The sequence below is a fragment of the Mastigoproctus giganteus genome, chromosome 9 (genome assembly GCF_048544385.1).
Source record: "Mastigoproctus giganteus isolate SK-2022 chromosome 9, ASM4854438v1, whole genome shotgun sequence".
Classification (NCBI taxonomy): domain Eukaryota; kingdom Metazoa; phylum Arthropoda; class Arachnida; order Uropygi; family Thelyphonidae; genus Mastigoproctus; species Mastigoproctus giganteus.
Window position 1 is genome coordinate 98,464,229 of NC_143583.1, and position 17,850 is coordinate 98,482,078.

At 38.0% G+C, this 17,850-nt stretch overlaps 1 protein-coding gene and 1 non-coding gene across 2 annotated transcripts in view; one reads left to right on the forward strand and one right to left on the reverse strand.

The window, feature by feature from the left end:
• The window catches only part of LOC150080583 (uncharacterized), a 95,356-nt gene that overhangs the window by 23,692 nt on the left and 53,814 nt on the right, over window positions 1-17,850 (forward strand). The gene's annotated exons all lie outside the window — the stretch shown is intronic.
• On the reverse strand, window positions 587-659 carry TRNAR-CCU (transfer RNA arginine (anticodon CCU)). Its single transcript has one exon. It is a non-coding gene; the product is annotated as a tRNA-Arg (tRNA).

A 17,850-nucleotide genomic window follows, 5' to 3' on the forward strand; every position in this document is an offset into this window, starting at 1 on the left:
TTATAATATTAATTTTATTTTAAAGTTAATCTTTACCGCTATTAAGTAAATATAATTTTTTAATTAATGTAATTATTTTAAATATTGAAAATTTGTATAAAATTGTATTCTGTATATAAAAAAAAAAAAATATTTGTACACCCTCCTAGCCCACTGGCTGTTTAAGGGATGAACCTATGGTGAATAAACAGATGATAATAACAATAATAATATTAAAATATTTGTTTTTAATTGAGCAATACATACCGGCTTGGAACTTCTCTCCTATACAATGAAAAAATAAAAAAAAAATTAAAAAAATGTAAAAGATGGTCAAAAAATGAAAAAAATAAAAATAAGAATAAATAGGCTTCAGGATTTAATCTTTATAGCTATATAAGTTGATCAGACTATTAATTAATACATTAAAAAATTAATAGAAATTGTTTCTTTCTGTATTCAAAAATTTTATAAATAAAATCCTATTTTTAATTAAAAATTCGAAAAGTTTTTACAATCATTCAGACTCATAATATACCAAAACAAATGTAACAAACGTATTGAGGCAAAAGACTAAAGAGGGGAAAAAAAAAAAATTTCACCCTTGTACCCCCGGCGGGATTCGAACCCGCAATCCCCGGTTTAGGAGACCGATGCCTTATCCATTAGGCCACGGGGGCGCTGGTGTCTACTCTTTTCGTGTCCACTCTAGTATGCTTTTTTTTTTTTTTTTTGTTCCCAAATTTTTTTTTTCCTTTTCACTCTGATATAATCCCACTGAGCTGGAAGAGCTCTTCATTGTAACTATAGTACCCTTTGGTCCTTCGGCTGTAAACTAACACATACTAGGAACTTGGTGGACATTTTTAATCAATTGTGATGTTTTTACCCCGGGTTAACGAGGGAGATAACGAACTAGGAGGAGAACTCTCCCTCATTTCCTATACAAGGGGGTGTGGTTTAGTTTAATGACCCATCGGCAAAAGGCAAGATTTGTGACTTGAATCCCATGCTCCATTTAGCAACAACAACAGCAACAAAATATACATCTTACAAAACGGAAATCTGACCGCAAAATGCGTACAAAATAATGAGAGAAAGAGAAATGGAGAACTATATTTCGTTACTGGTATCGCAATACCTCTCTCTCTCTGCTCCTGTCCTAACCTCGGGGGAAAGAACTTCTTCGAAACGAAAACTTATAAAGACTTACGTGGGGTCAATGATATTTTAAGAACAGGGTGAAAACTTGGCTATTTTAATGACTGCAGATGACGTTGCCATCATTTGATGGCAATGTCATTTGCAGTCTTAAGAAGTTTTAAATGAATAAATTATGTTCTGCAGTTAGTAATTAATTATTCTATTGTGGCCCTTTGTTACTTCTAAGAAATTCTCTTTTTGCCCATTTAAAACCCAATAAAAAATTGTTAACAAAACAGTTCTCCATTGTATGCAATATCAGCGTAATGCCTGGAACCCCTCAAACTGTAAGACCAAGTCTGATCAGTACTTTTGCTTTTTCATGGTAATGTATTCCTTCTCCTCCTCGAAGAAATAGAAAGGAAACTTCCCGAAAAAGCAGAACACTATTTTGTTTCTGTGCACTTTCCAACTCGCTGTTTATAATAAAGATCAAAATGGGCTGTTTGTGTTGTGTGGTTATGTCGTCAACTTAATGGACTTAAGATAGTTTGCTAACTATTTTTTTTTTTTGCTTTAATTTCTTGTCACTCATATGTACATACAGCACACTCGTACGAGGTGTGCCAATAAAGTTCTTGGACTGGTGCAATAAAAAGAACACAATGTGAAGGAGCATAAAAATAGTTTTATTTTTAATCAAAGTAATCACCACCTGATTGAACACACTTATTAGACTATTCTAAAAGTTTCTGAAAAGATTCAGCGAAGGCATCCAAAGAGATGATGTTCAGTTCGGTGGTTAGGTTTTCTTTATGTTCTCAACACCCTGAAATTTCGTTCATCTTAAGAAACAGGAAGGGTTTTTTTTTTTTTTTTTTTTGGCTGATGCTATATAAGCTTGCTTTCTTGCATCATATGCCTCTACTAATGCTATGCTATTGCTAAGTCCGCTGGTGCTAGATGGGGGGGGGAACAGGGTGGATGGTTGATCTGTACATCTTTTCTCTCCAGGTTGTGCCTTTCGGCTATTTCACTGTTGTGGTGTAGAAGTAGATCTCAGTGAGGATATTATTAACAAGGAGCAGCATAAATAGAGTGAAGATGAGTAAATGAATTCAGTGCCTTGCCATTATTTATTTATTTACCTTTATATACCATATTACTCATGAAAAGTGTGTGACTGACTGATTGATGTGTTTTTGTCTTCTGATAGGTCCCCCACCGACTTGATCGTAATGAGGTTAACCTACCCAGGAAAGCCCAACCCCATGCCCTGCTGACGCCATGCGCACCCTTGCGTGGCTTGACTTAGGATTTTGTAATGTTCAGATATCCCCATAGCGACCTTCCCCCCCACATAGGATGTCCTAACCCTATGACTGTACTCCCCTAATTACCCAGGGCCTTGCCCATCCCCTTCCCTGCTTCCCTTCCAAACAATTCGCCTAGTGGGCTGTACCACCCTAATACTTTTGCTGTTCTTAACCGTCTCCCGTGGAGGGTGGGTTGCCTGCACTGGGGTACCCATACCCTTAACTTCTAATTATTGGTGGAAGTCTTTCGAGGAGATAGCGGAGTTGTGGAAAACCACTGGTGCCACTTGACCTTAAACACTATGTCTTAACACGTACTCGTAATTTCCAAAATATAAAAGTGACAACATTCTCAATACGAATCATTTGATTTCCATTGTCTGAAGGTCCCTAAGATGTTGCCCATATATTTTTGAGGCTCTTTCCCCATCCTAATTGCTTAAAGTTTTTCTACGGCACTCAACTTTTCATCCTGAAAATTGACAAACCACTGAAAAAACATAAAACTTTGTTTGCGATTCTACTGTGACCTTACAAATAACTCAGAAATTCCAGAGTTATTGAACGATTTACTCCTCTTCCCCAGAGTTCTGCTATCCTGATAAGAATCTTCCTTATTTCCTCATACGTTTCGTTATCAAGAAGTCCGTCCATACAGTGTTTCCGCACAGCATTGTTGTGGCATTCTCTTCTGATCCGAAGGGTGTCGCACGAAGAAAGTTATCTGCTGCTGGGATCGGGCAGGTCGTTGACAAGTGAACTTGTTAACGGTAAAGACGCCTAGTGTTATGCCTAGACGGAGAAGAAGTGGTGCTTAGTATAGCCTTGTGCCCTTCTTTAGCTTGTATGTGCGTCTGTGTGTGTGAGAGAGTGAATAGTTGAAGAAAGTTGTTGGTGGTGGCGGTTCGTACATTCGACACTTGAAATGGGAATGTAAACACGACGTCCTGTTGTCAATACTGAGACTATGAGCGTCACGTTAACTCTTATGACTGACGCCTTAAGAATGCAATAAAAGGGTAGATCAATCGTCACGCAGACATTCTGGTCTCCACGAAAGAACGTCTTAATAGGAATCTGTGAGGATTTCGGTTGCCTCATTTGTTTAAAACACTGTTTAGATTTAGCAGAAAAATTCTCAAAAAGTAGTCTTCAAACAAATCTTCTTGGTAAGGGCCATTTTAAAATATGGAATCAGGATTACAACTACTGAAAAAGGAGAATCCATGGGACATTTTAGCAAATGGTAATTTCCAACTAGGTATGTTTGTAGCGCTGTTATGGATACGTTGCTGATATTGGGTTTAAATATGGATCAAGGGACTGATCCTCGGTGCTGTGTATGCATTTTAGAGAGGATGCCACTTGAGTAGATAACCATTCCCCTGCGCTCTTTCCCCAGTTTGTACTCTTCTTAGGTATAATCTTAAGAAGTAGCACATGTTGCTATTCGGTCATAGCCACTGGCATATTTGGTGTATCATGCCGTAGATGTATAACGGAAGAGTGGTTGAGTTGCATGCACATCACGCAGGCCTCATGAATTTTCGTTTAACCCCCGTCCGTAGGTAGGTAAAAACAGGTGCGCTGAGGTAAGAAGCGTGCATCCGATAAATGTCAAAAGTTTTAACCGCAGGGCGCGTGCCGTTTGGTCAAGGACGCTTCAACTTACATTCAGCACTTTTTTCTTTTGAATGGTTGCTTGGCCTTTTGAGAAAGAAGTTGAAAGGCTTAATTTCGTATGGTTATTAATGGAAGCAGAAGGATTATAAGACTACAACGATATACACTTGTAGTTGAACTTGCTCGTTACTTCGCAAACGCTTTCTAAAAACCCACCAATTTTCTAGTACATAAATGACTTGAAAATGTGCCCTTTAGAAAGGTCTCAATAAGCTTCAACTCATCTTTCCAAATAAAAATATTGTATTTAATTAAATGAGGTAGAGTTTCATCTTAATGGAGGTTCAGGGTAATAACGTACTACTCATTCAGAAAATATCTACATTTCAACGTTTATTTTCATGCCTTAAAGGCATGAAAATAAACGTTGGGTGCTTTTTAGGTGCTTTCGCATATATGCTATGTCCGTCCGTCCGTACGCGTGTAATCATTCTCGCCCAGCACACGGATTTTCACGAGATGTTATTATATTTGGCTCTTTTAGAAAGATTTTAGAAACAACTGAAGTTTCATTAAAATCGGACCAATAGAAATCCAACCATTATTATTATTTTCATCCACATCACATAAGCCATCCAACGTGAAATTAGTTATTTCAAAAATTTTAATCTTGGATAATTATTCAAACTGATTCAGCTGGGGTATTTTATGGTAATGAGTAGTGTACTAGTGGGTTGGGTGACTCTTTGCCAAATACTGACCCTCTGACCTTCTAATTGTTTTTAGATAACCCAATTAAGAATCTTTTGAAAGGAAAAAGGTGCTCAAAAAGAGGTCGACATTTTCTGGTACAGGTTTATTCTGCTCCAAACAGAATACCTTTTAAAATCAGGATGTGTATTTTACCTAATGGAAATGCACCATATTTAATTATTTTGATGTTATTACAGCCTCTCATCGACCCTCAAATTTAAATTAACATGTTTTAAGCAGAATATATAACCGTATTGGAGCAACTTGAAACTTGCTTACTCCGAGTTATTCTGCTCTTTACCCGTAGAATTTCGAACAACAGTGTGATGTTCTAATGTAAAAATATTGCTGATACTGTGTTGCGAGGGGTTCGTATTTCCACATTCCCACAGTTGTTGGAACTCATAGTTCCTTTTGCCTCCAAACTAATGTCTTTTTCAGCTGTTCTATATATAAATGTTGAATGTTTGTATTTCATAATTAGCTCGACCCTGAAGCGAAAGCGGTATTTGTGTTGCAAGTTTGCATATATTTTAAATTCCTGCTTTATTTAATTACATTCCGATAATATGTTTTAAAAGATTTGTAAATGAAAGGTACATTACGGCGGATTTTATGTACTTTATGATGATGCAAGTTCATAAATAAAAAATATATATATATAATTTTTTTCCATTTCGAGACCATATTTGGAGTACGGCTTATATTTCAGCAAATACGGTAGTCTCCGAAGGATGCAATGCACATCTTGTCTGCGCATGTGCTCTGTGTTCGTCTGGAAAATGTCACAACCGACTCAGCTAGGTGTATTTTAGGTTAATGAGTAGTGCACTAGTGGAGTTGGATGGCTCTTTGCCACGTACTGACCGTTATGAGTTCTCAGAAAGAAGCACAGTTTGATTTTTGCTCGTTGTTCAAACTGCGCCATCGTGGTGTTCTCAGCGAAAAAAAGACTCACTTCCTGATTCACTTTCCTCACACTAATTGAAAACGCATTCTTCAACTATTGTGTGTCTTTCCCTACACTTCCCAAAATGTGCAAATGCACAACAGGCACTTCAAAAGTTGCGAAATTTTTTCTGTTCTACTAACCACTGTCATATTAGGGCCACCCACGAACTAACTTATCTGCCCATACATATTATGTCCATAAATTATATGTTCTCTGGTCGACTTGCTTGTTTTGTAGAAAGAAATACCCGAGTTTTCGTGGGCATAAACCTTGTTATCTACTCCTGAGACCGACTAACTCAACCACAGAGTAAAAAAGCCCATAAAAGTTCCTCGTGTCATCGACGGGATTCAAACCCGAGCCTTTTCCACCCAATGTGGGTAAGACGGTGACGGTACCACTGTGCTACCTAATGTCAGTAATCCCTGCCCCACCCGCAAAACCCCCTATGCATTTAAGAGTTTTCACCATTGTGAACACGAATGGTTAGCAAACAGATTGTAAATAACTCTGACTGCTAACAGCCTCGCTGGTCCTTCTGCTACCAGTATTTCGCATCGCAGGAAGTGATTTTTAGAAAACATCAACAATCATTTATTCTTCTACAGTAGTAATGGAGAATGAAACTGCGTTACTGATTCCAGATTTGATAAGACAGAAAGGGGTCTCCATTAAGGTACCGTTGTAATATTTTTTGAAATAATCAATGAGTGGACTCTTTTCAGAAGATAGATGGAAACAGAAGAATCAATAGACTGTATTCTCCCACATTTTAAAGACAGAATTGCAGAATTCAGTTACATTCTTTTAGCTTCATATTTAGAAATTAATGGCTATATCAGGTAGGGGATTCCGGTTAACTACTCCGCTAGGTATGTGTGCGGGTGCTTCTTGTACCAGTTGTCGTGGATGTTATCTGTCCCTGGGGTTCGCCAGTTGTGGAATTTTCTGATCGTCTGTTGTACTTCGTCCTCATGAATCTCCCATTCTGTCATCTCTTATATGTCGTTGGTTTTCTTCCGTTCTAGTTCTATCCAGGGGACTCAGCTGTTATGTGTTACTTCAATGCTCTATAGGTCGCCCCAGAACTCCACAATTGTCTTCTGCTCGGGCGGTCGTTGCATTCTTTTCTCTCTTATCTGATACTTCTGTAGACGATTCTTTGGTTTTCATCGAAGATCTTGTTGTTTGTTTTCCACTGGGCGCTTTCTTTGTACCGGCATAGTCTTTTGCTCAGTGCGAGAAGATTCTGCTTCCGATTATCATATCAGTCTATTCTCCTATTTTTTAATTTTTGGTCTCATGTTTATCGTGGATGTTGTCTGTCTGCGCGGTAGCACAGTGGTATCGTCACTGTCCCCCCCCCCCCCCGCACTGGGTGGAAAAGGACAGGGTTCAAATCCTGTCGATGACGACAGGAACTTTAATAGGTTTTTTTTCACTCAGTAGCTGAGTTAATCGGTCTCAGGCGTAGACAGCAAGGTTTTCCCTCCAAGAAACTGGGTTTTTTCCTCCAGAAAAACAGACAAATCGACACACAATTAACAGACATAATAAATAAATGGGTATACATAAGAAATTATGTGTGGCCCTAATCTAATAGTTTGAGTTTGTGGATGTCTTTCTTGAGGATTCTTCAATTTTCCAGTCAGATTCTTACTTCTATTGTCGCATTCGTACTGGGTCAATTGGCCTATCTTTTGCTGAAGTCTTCTTTCCCATGCTGGCAGTTCCTTTTTTTTCGTTTTTCTGCTACTGTTCTCTTGTTTCTCTTCCTGGTGGCTGCTACAGTACATGGTGTATGCATGACCTCCAGTGTCGCTTCATCGTTTTTGAGGTAATTTGATATTTTTTTGTTGATTGGAGTAGTCTATAACTTGCTACAGGATTCTGTTGGTTCTCTGATTCGGTACAGAGTGTTTATTCCTTCGAATTTTTTAGGGCCTTCTTTCATTCGTCTTCTGTTCTATCGTGGCCTCGTCTGTTTTTACTTCAGCTGCTCTGGGTTGTATTTCTTCTTGCTGTTCTTCCTCTAGATCGATGTTGTCCATATTCTTTGTTCTTTGTAGTTGGTCGCTCACATCCTGATTGATTTTTTACAAAATTGCAGGCGCGATCAGGTTCTTCGTGATGATGGTCCTTCTCTGATCTACTATTCGCTGTTCCGTGACCTGAACAGTCGGAATCGTTCCAACCACTTGATATGTAGTCTCGTCCTGTACATTGTCATATGGTCTATAGCTTGGTTACTTCGTAGTATGTTCGCATAATGAACATGCTCATTTCGATAGTCCATTTCATGTGATTGCGTTTCTGCCCATCCTGGGTGATCACTAGCACAGTTGCGCTGGATTGTTTTGCTCGTGGTAGCTACATACAGGGGACAGCACCATTTGATCCACTGTTTTCCCAGGGAGACTGGAGTCCACTCTACTTAAGGCCCGAACGCGAGTGACTTTATCCTGAGCATGCAGATTGTTAAGTGCAACTATTTGACACCTTCATCCGTCTATGACGGTGGATCTGTTCAGCTTCGGCTTGCATCCGGTGGTGGGTGTTAGTTCTTGGGAGTTACACAAGATGGTGCCACTATATACCTCATCCAACACTTCGTCCTTGGGGATAGTAGTTTCTTTCGTGGTAAGTCCAATGAATCGACTTTCGGGACATTTTGCCATTATCATTATGCTTTTTATTTATTTATATTCCATTATTTTCTTGTGCCGGTCTATCAGCATGAAGACACCTGCTAGCTCTCGCCAAGGTGGACTTGAACTCCGGTCCATCTGTCAGTTAGTGGTAACCACTGGACCATCACATTCCTTTTATTGTATTTATTATTATTATCTTTTTTTTTTTTTGGCTGGCGTAGCAAAAGCCTGTGGCTTCCTTGCACTAGTTAGCGAATACTAATACAGTACAGTACCATGTCTTTTTATTCTGATACTAAATAAGTTCAGTTTTGAGGAGGTTATAATAAAGGTCACCACTGATTCTTACAGCTTTTTTTTTCCAGTATTAATAGGCCTAGAATAGTTCCAAATACTGAGTCAAATTTTTTGTGTAAAGCTTTGTTCGCACTTTCTTGGGAAGTGGTGATGTGTGCGCGTCTCCATCCATTATGTACCCAGCTTTCACTCTAAGAACTATAACATACAAATCCGCTGTTCTCAAAGTTAGCGTACTAAAAGATTTTTGCAAGCATTCAAACGCGTTTCTTTCTTTTGGTTAGTCAAAAACATTGGAATCCATTGAGAACAAACTTTCTTGCAGCTATGCTTGTCATGAATGATGGAATGCGTGCTTTCCATGCTGATATTCAACCTATCGACTATTTGCTGCATAGAGCTTTTTCATGTTTTCAGAATAACGTCCTTTACGCTAGCAATGTTGTTCTATGCAATGGAGTGGGGGTGGGGTAATTCTGTGAATGCTATAAATACACTCCTCTTGTACGCACAGTTTTAAAAATTTGTACCCATTCGTTAACTTTTCTTTCAGCAATAAACACTTTGCACACAGCAGTCATATTCTTGTATAAGTCTTCCTCGGTATTTAAAAACAATTAGTGGTCCGTGCTCGAACATGGCGAAATTTGAAATAATTTTATAGACACCATTTATGTCAATGGAAAACGCTCTCGGTTGAAAAAATTTAAAATTGTCTACGAATACATTATCAGATGTAATCATTGAAATGAAATATAGATAATGCGTTTTAATGGCCATACATTTTAACTATAAATACATTATTATTACTTGTTTTTAAGAAAATTAAAATCTGGCGGCCAATCTTGCTCATTTAGACTAATTACATGCTTTTCGTGCATTGGTTGAGTAATAGGATTAAATATCTAATTGGGAAGGATTATAACAAGGCAACAAGTGTAATCAGGTTTCAAGTCTCCTTGGTTCATTTTAAACTTTGGCCTTCTACGAGATGTATTTTGGTCTTGCAAAAAACAATCACTCCCTTAAGTTTCCAATTTATTTAGAGTTGTTGTCGGGTTGTTTATGGATAAGAGCCGAGGCAACTAACACCACGAGGCGTCAGCATGTTGTATCTGTAGCGTTAGTTAGTCTGTTTTGCGAGATGAAAAACCAAGGTTTCAGGAGTTAAACATCTCGTGCAACTCTCGATCGAATCCAGGCCAGCTTTGTTAAATGGATAGTTGTAAACCTCTGATCTGTGTGGTTATTTCAGAGTATAAACAGAACGTAATGCACAATAAAAAACCACGTGAAGTACCATAGGAAGTGGTGCACCAGGATGTAGTCGATACATCAAAAAAACCACAAGATAAGTATGAGATATAGAATAGATGCCATCTACTCTGGTTAATGGTATACAAGTGCAGATGATATAAATTTAAGCTACTCATACGAGGAGCTATTTGATCCAGAGGAAGTGTAAGCCATTTGTTGTTTCACTTTATAATAATCTTCAAAATTTGCGCCGAATGACAGAGTGTACAGAGGTGCCAGGGGACCACTGCTCTAATAAAAGAAATATTAGTTAGGCTTTAGATCGTTAATAGTGTAAATATGTCACACTTAACATTTTGTATAAAAAACAGTTGGAGAATACAATAGGACTTTTAACACCGAGTAAGGGAGCAACCAGACAGCTGCCAGTTTAGTAATTTTTCGGGTTGAGTTTTCTAAGAGCACGTGTGAGTGCATGCGTGTTTTACACGATGGATAATCCATCTTGAGCAGTCTATTAGGCGTTGCTTGGAGTAGGTCTGAGTAGCACCAGTGGTGTGTGGTGGGTCTCATGTTAAAAATCTCGGCCTTGTATCAGTGGATTACAGATCCAAAAATAATAGGAAAATTTAGAACTTTTTGGAATTTTTTGTTAGAAAACACACACTCGCGAGAAAAGATAAGAAAATTTCAATTTTTCTTTTTCTGAAAGAACTGTACAAATACATTGTGTATATATATATATATATATATATATATATTTTTTTTTTTTTTTTTTTTTGATGAGAAATTCACTGATCGCGTGGAGAGGTCTGGTTCGATTCCTGTGATTGAAGGAATCTCAAAAGTCCACTTCAGTCGATGATGTAATTATCTGATCTCAAGTGGAGGGAGCAGGGATTTTCCTTGTAAGTTAATTCGGATTTTTCATCCCGCACGACATGCAAGTCGGCCGATGTTGAACGCACAGTTTTACAGATAATATACAACGGAACAATATGGTCTAAGTCGCAGTTCAAAACCCTACAAAAAAAAAAAAAAAAAAAGTCGCACCAGTTTGAGTCTAATGGAGTTCTTGATTTAATTAAGAACAGTATATAACCCACACGACTGCTCATGTAGATGCAAATATGTCGCGTTAAGTGCCGAAACCTAATTTATATTCACGTGTAGCGGTGTCGTAAACACGCCAACCTCTGTAATTAGCCAGCTTCCATTTAATTGTGTGTGAGAAGGGAACTCTGATTTAAGCTACTGTTTCGGTACTTCTTTGCAGTTGGGAATTAAATGTCAAAACAAGTTTTTCTCCATATTTGTCATCTTTTTAATTACATGTTGCGAATAACCGGGTGTTTTTATACCTTCTCGTCTTTAAAATTCTGTCACAGGCAGTACAGGAAACTTCACGAGCATGAAATTATGAGAACATTTTATTAGTGGAGTTCTCTTATTGGAAATAATACAAAGTATCGTGTGATGAATGGCTCCAATTAGTCGGACGTCCTCACTTTGTTTACTACAACACCATCCCTGTTTTGCTCGAGTCAAGTTTAGTCTAATATTTATAAGCCATTCTTGGCAGAAAAGAAGTAACTCAGCATTCCTCTCGGCGCCTTCTTTCAATAACAAAAACACATTCTTTTCTCGAGTGGAGAAATTGCCACTAACAGAACTGTACCGTCCGAGATGGTTCAGCTTTGTTTTAATAACCAAATCCATCGCAGGCTTGTGGAGGTGGTTTACTTATACGAAAGGTGGGTTTGACAACAGCATGCCTACCCGGCTAACTTCTTTTTTCTTCACAAAACTACGGCACAGGGTTCAAAGGTCCGCCAGGAAAATTCTAGATAACGGTACATCTACCTGAAGAGGCGCCCCAGTAGGTTAGTCTGTTATGATCACGAACTGTATGAAGTCGTAAAAGAAAGAGAACGGACACGCACGTTCAGCTCTTGTAATCCCGAGCAACGAAACTTTATTCAAGACTAATCCCTGCAAGAGTGGAAAGTATCACACAACTGTGTGCTACCTGTTTATCAATCTGGTACGTTATACACCTTTCTTATAGTTTAATACGATTGCAGTAATTGAATTCTAATATATGTACACCAGAGCATCGGATATCGTTTTATTGTTGCTATAGATACAGTGTGTGTGTGTGTGTAGACGCATACATTACTAGAAATTTGTTGCGTATGTCGTAGTGGTAAGTGCGATGGACAGAATGTGTGATCTCCGGATTGTAAAGAGGAGGCACCGCCCCATACGTCAATACACCCAGCATATTTGTCATTCGACCTTTTGTGCGCAGTGTTCACCCAATTCGTACCACACCCTGCCCTGCACGTGGACCTTTTAGTTATCCACAGGTGTGCTCCCATTTTCTCATGCTCAGTCAGACAGAAAATATATCGAGTTCAACCTTACGTTAGAGCTGGAGGTGATTATTAATTTATCTCCATTCCCAACACACCCCTACGAACACGGATGTTTGCAGGGGGTAAAGTCGTTTACGTTATGGGAACAGTAATGCTAAATCCTCGAGGCCTCGCTTCAAGTTTACCCTTGAATGTCAGTGAAATCTCTTGCATTAATGAACTGGATTCATTAAAGTTGACTGGCCACCCAGTAAGTGAAGGTTCAGAGTTTGAAGGAATCTCTGATATAAAAATTTTAAAGAAAATGTATTTCTTTTAGATGAATACATAGGTTCCTACTCCATATCCCCTTTGGTACTATCTCACGAGCGTGGAACTATTCAGTAATACTTTACAATTTAAATGAATGGGAGTGAAACAAGTGTTTCATATGACATGTCGACACATGTTTCAAGATCGTTTTTAGCTCACATCCGCATGTCATACTCGCCAATCAGGCACTAACTTTGTCCTCTCGTACCAGGACAGCGTGTAAGGTGAGCTGCAGGCAGACTACAAAGATGCCGTTGCTTTTCGCGAAGTCTTGGAATTGGGCCAGACCAAGCAAATAGAAGCCAACTAAAGTTTTCAATTTCTAAACGCGGAAGCACATCAAATGGTACATGCCACAGCTGTACAAAGCAGACAGAGTCCGGCGGAAGCAAAATAAATAATCGGCATTGTGTGTTTGAGTGTTGGTGATTTACTCTGGCTGCTAATGTGTTTTCTTCGAAGAGTGTTTTAATAATGAAGTTGTAGAAACCACCAAAGAAGACGCTCTTTGCCAAAGTGTTATAAAACGAGGAGAAATTCCTGCCTTGGGTCTTCGCTCAAGCAGATAACTAGGGCTGTTAGGAAGAGTGCTATCAGTTACCTACTAAAATGTTTCTCCTTCCTATAATATAATCCTCTTCTAACTATAGTGATTACCATTTGCTCAGCGGTACCAGGGCTGTTTTCTGGCCTCGTAGCCAGAGCTTCAACATTCAATGGGTTGCATAGAAATTAAATGCTCGATCTTGTGGAAATGATATTTTTGAGGTTGGAGGATTTTATTAAAAATGAGATTGTGTTTTACCTTTTTTATGAAACTGAAATACTATAAAAGTTGGGAAAACAGTGTCAAGGTTATTCAAAAATCTATTTTTCTTGATTTGTTTTGCTAATAAAGCTTATAATCTTATTAACATAAGCTAGGGAATGGAATTCAACCTTTCTGTTTGCTGCAATAGATTCGTTAAAACATAAATTTAAAGATTTAGTTAAATTTAATTAATTAATTTATTTTTATTTTCTAAAATTCCTACAAAACAAATATGAATTCACTAAAAAACTTCCTAATTATGAAATACAATATTTTACGATGTTTTTGACCCGCTATTGTTTTTATTAGAAATAGTACGTCACAAGGGCAACCCAAGGCCATAACCTAAGGCTCTGATAGGATATTGCAATAAGGTTTTTGAAATAAAGATCTTAATCGTATGATAATAATAATAAGAAGAATACACCAATAAACACTGCAGTCTGTTTGATTTAAATTAATGTAATACATTTATGTGTGGCTGCGCAGAACTGAATTGCTAAGTTGCGAAATAAAAGAGCTTTGCTCGAGCAATACATCGAATAAGCGTATTCGAATAATTTTGAGATCACTGGTCAGCCTCGTGTATACTTTTGTTTCATTTCTCACGAAGCAGTCCGTTGCTGTTAAACTTAAAGAGTATCAGCTGTCATGGTCGTGTGCGTGCTTGCTCATAATAAGTGGATGCACACGATCTCGAGGGCAGCTGTGCAGTTCAAAGTTTATTCTTACGTTCATAACGCGGTTTCACAGTCCCAGGCCGCTTTATTGCTTTAGTAATAAGAGCCTTGTTATCTACGTTGAGTTTTTTTTTTGCAGGTCTTTTTTTTTTCTGAACTCTGCCTTCCATCATTGACCACAGTTTCGGCAAAGCGACCGGAGATGAAATTTTGCATAGATGTTTTGATATGGAACCTCACTGATTGATCACAAAATAGCGGTGGTAATGACAGCCAAAGAAATGTTAATTTTTCGTAGGAGCTAGTTATAACGGACACGTGGCGCAAGAAATTTGACTTTGCTTACACTTTCAAGCAAAGAAATAAATGAAACTCCCAAAAATGTCTATATAGGATTGGAATTTGAGACTACAAGAACGTTACTGTATTTTATGATAGCACATGCAAAGTGCGCGAACTGCACTTGTATTCTGAAAACCAATGTTCTCCCAAATATGATGTCGAAATTGTGGTAGAGTTCCAGAAGACAATAGAAGTGTCCGAAGGTTGCACAAGGTAGATTTCTTCTTCTGGCATCATAACCCAGGTAGGGTCTTAGCCTTCTCGACGGTGTTCCACCAATAAGCCCTCCCAGAAGTCAAATTTTCTCCACCTTTTCGTGGTCTTGCTCTTCTCCCAGTAGATTTCCATTTCATTATACTCTTAGTTGTTCTGCTATCATCCATTCTCATAACATGTCCCAAACAGTCAAGTCTCTCGCTCTTTGCAAATCTGACGATGTCTGCACTTGAATAAGATGGTCAAGTTCATGGTTCATTCTAATCCTTCAGGATCCATCAACATCTTGCACGAGCCCAAAAACTTCGTAAAAAGTGTAAAAGGTCGACTAGGGTCACAAATCTAGCAACCTAGCAGTGACTAGAACGTCTCCATTCTATCGATCGTTGTCCAACTCAGTAAATCATTCATAAGTGTGTCTGTGCCATTGAACTATGAAATGTCACTGAGAAGTGACTGGCATCTGAGCATCGAACTGAGTGACACACGATCAGACTGCTTGCCCTTGTGAGTAGCACAGTTGGTATTATCACAATTCTCCCTACACCGGCTGAAAAAGACTTGAGTTCGAATCCCGTCAATGATGCGAGGAATGTTTATGGGTCTTTTTCACAACGTGGCTGAGTTAGTCGGTCTCAGGTGAGCATGGCACGTTTTTTTTCCTTCTGGAAACTCGGGTTTTTCGTCCTGCAAACAATAGCAGCAGTGTAATAGAAAACACGCAATTTACAGACATTACATGCGGCGCAATATGGACTGAGTTGTTGATGCTCCTAAAACCCTACAATAACGACAACATTAGACTACTGCATTTAAAATCACCCATATTTCAATATCATAACGAAGTGCTCATTTGCATATTTTTTTTCCATTTCCAAATTTCAGTTCGATTTACAAATTCGATTTCCTACCCTATTAGTATAATTAGGACTACGTTTTGCTATGTGAAATTCATGTGGTTTAGGGGTGCTTCAAGTATAGAAGGGTGGCCAAGTTTAGCTTCAAGTATAGAGGGGTGGCCAACCATTCCGATATGGCCGGGATTATCCCGTTTTAGCACTTCAAGTCCCGCTTCCCGATAATACCATCATTTGTCCCGATAAGAGAGGAAAAAAACTTAATTTATTGATTTTACGTAATTTTAATTAATTCTTATTGGAATGTAACGGATGTGTAAAAAATTAATTCTAATAACAAGAGAAAAATGAGAATTGAGAAATTTTTTTCTCTTTGTTGCTTTAAATTACATGTATAACGTATTAATTTATTTATGCCATACATTATTGTAGTAATAATTCTCAAATTAATTTTCCTTTTTTTGAATAGTTAAAGTGAAGTAATTTTGAAAATTAAATAAAAAAAAAACCCAGTAATAATCATTTAATTTAAATAACCTGTGATTTTATTAAGATATGGTTATTTTTTATATCATTTTATACATTTTTGGTTTATAATTTAAAGTAAGTACTTTTGATTTCAATTTTAATTTTTAAAAACATTTCAAAATTCTTCGGAAAGAGAAGAAATTTTAAAACTAGAGGAATCTAAAGAAAAATATATAAAGTAAACGTAGCCTTCCTCGCTCTTTTTAAAGTTATAAATAATATTATAGTTTATCTAGGACAAATACGTATTAACAACAATCATATAACAAATAAATACTACGATTGATAAAAAAAATTATTTTAATTGTAATTTTATATTTTTCTTTTACTTTTTGAAGGAAAAAATGCCATTTCGTTTCAAGTTGTCCCGCATTTATTTTGATATTATTTTCGAATAAATGCGAAGTGCTTTATTTATTTGTAATGCTTGCCATCACCGCTTTGTCCATTTCGGGGATTATCGTTCCCTTAATCGGTGAATGCCTGAAGTGATACAGCCTATTTGAGAAATACCTGAGATGTTTCCAGATGGGGTGGAAGTGTCCGGAGTTGTTGTTGCTGTTATAGTAGAGTTTAGGAGGATCAGCGACTAAGGCCACATCACTCAGCATTACTGTCTATAAATGCGTGAGTTCTGAGGTCGATTTTCTGTTTTCTGGACGAAAAACCCGAGTTTCCGGGAGAAAAAATCATGCTACACTCACCTGAGATTAACCAACTCAGCCGCTTGTGAAAAAGGCCTCTAAAAATTCCTCCTGTCATCAACGAGACTCGAACTCAGGTCTTTTCCACCTGGTGCGAGGAGGATGGTGATCCTATGGATCGTGTTACCCACGAAGGCTGTCTTGAGTTGTCAACTCGCAAGGGATTTATTGTTAAACAGAACTAGTTTAATTTGAGGCAAACTGTTTTGCGATTTCTCAATAACCTGGTTATGTCTTAATGACAGTAACATGCAGTTGTCCAGGAATGTGTATTGTATTTTTCTTGAAATGCCTTTTTAGAGTTTTGGGTAATAGATGAAATTTGAATGGTGGAACTGGTGAGGAGCAGCTATCCTAGAGAAATCTGGAAAAACAAATACATGTATTTAAACTTCACAAAGCTTTTATTATTTACTTGTTTTACCTTTCAATACAGTTAATTCGTTCCTCGTTTCCGTGTTTAAGGAAACTCATGCCGCTAGACATCGACGTATTGTCGGAAAATTGCTTCGCTGCGTTAACTGTTTGCATTAAAAAAAATCGTGGATAAACCTAACGCTTCCGTTGAGAATGGCTAACTCAACCAGCTCGAAAGAGTTTCAACAAATTCCTTGCTTCATCAACCGGATTCGAGCCTGGACTTTTTCCAAACAGGTGACAAGTTGCACAACCCCTGAGTCATGCGGCTGGCACAAAGACCTAATCGGTTGCTTTGAAGTTTCTCAATGCTTCCGTTGAGGCCTTGCTATCTTCCTCTTCACGGATTAATATAAAACTGCCTTTTTGTTCGACCAGATGTCATTTATGGCACCTCCTCTTCAGATCTGGCGTAGCAGCTGCATACTAAAACAGCTTCGGTGCCAGATAGTGTGGAGTGGAGCCGAGAAAGGTGATGTGACTTGATAGGCTGAGACCTACTCGGCTGACGGCGTTAAGGCAAACAATGCTGCTACTCGATCGTCAAGTAGAACAGAAGTTTTCTAAATAAATGAATTAATATATACAGTATGTACTGCTCCTTTACAGAAGATATAATGGAAACCAGTTATCA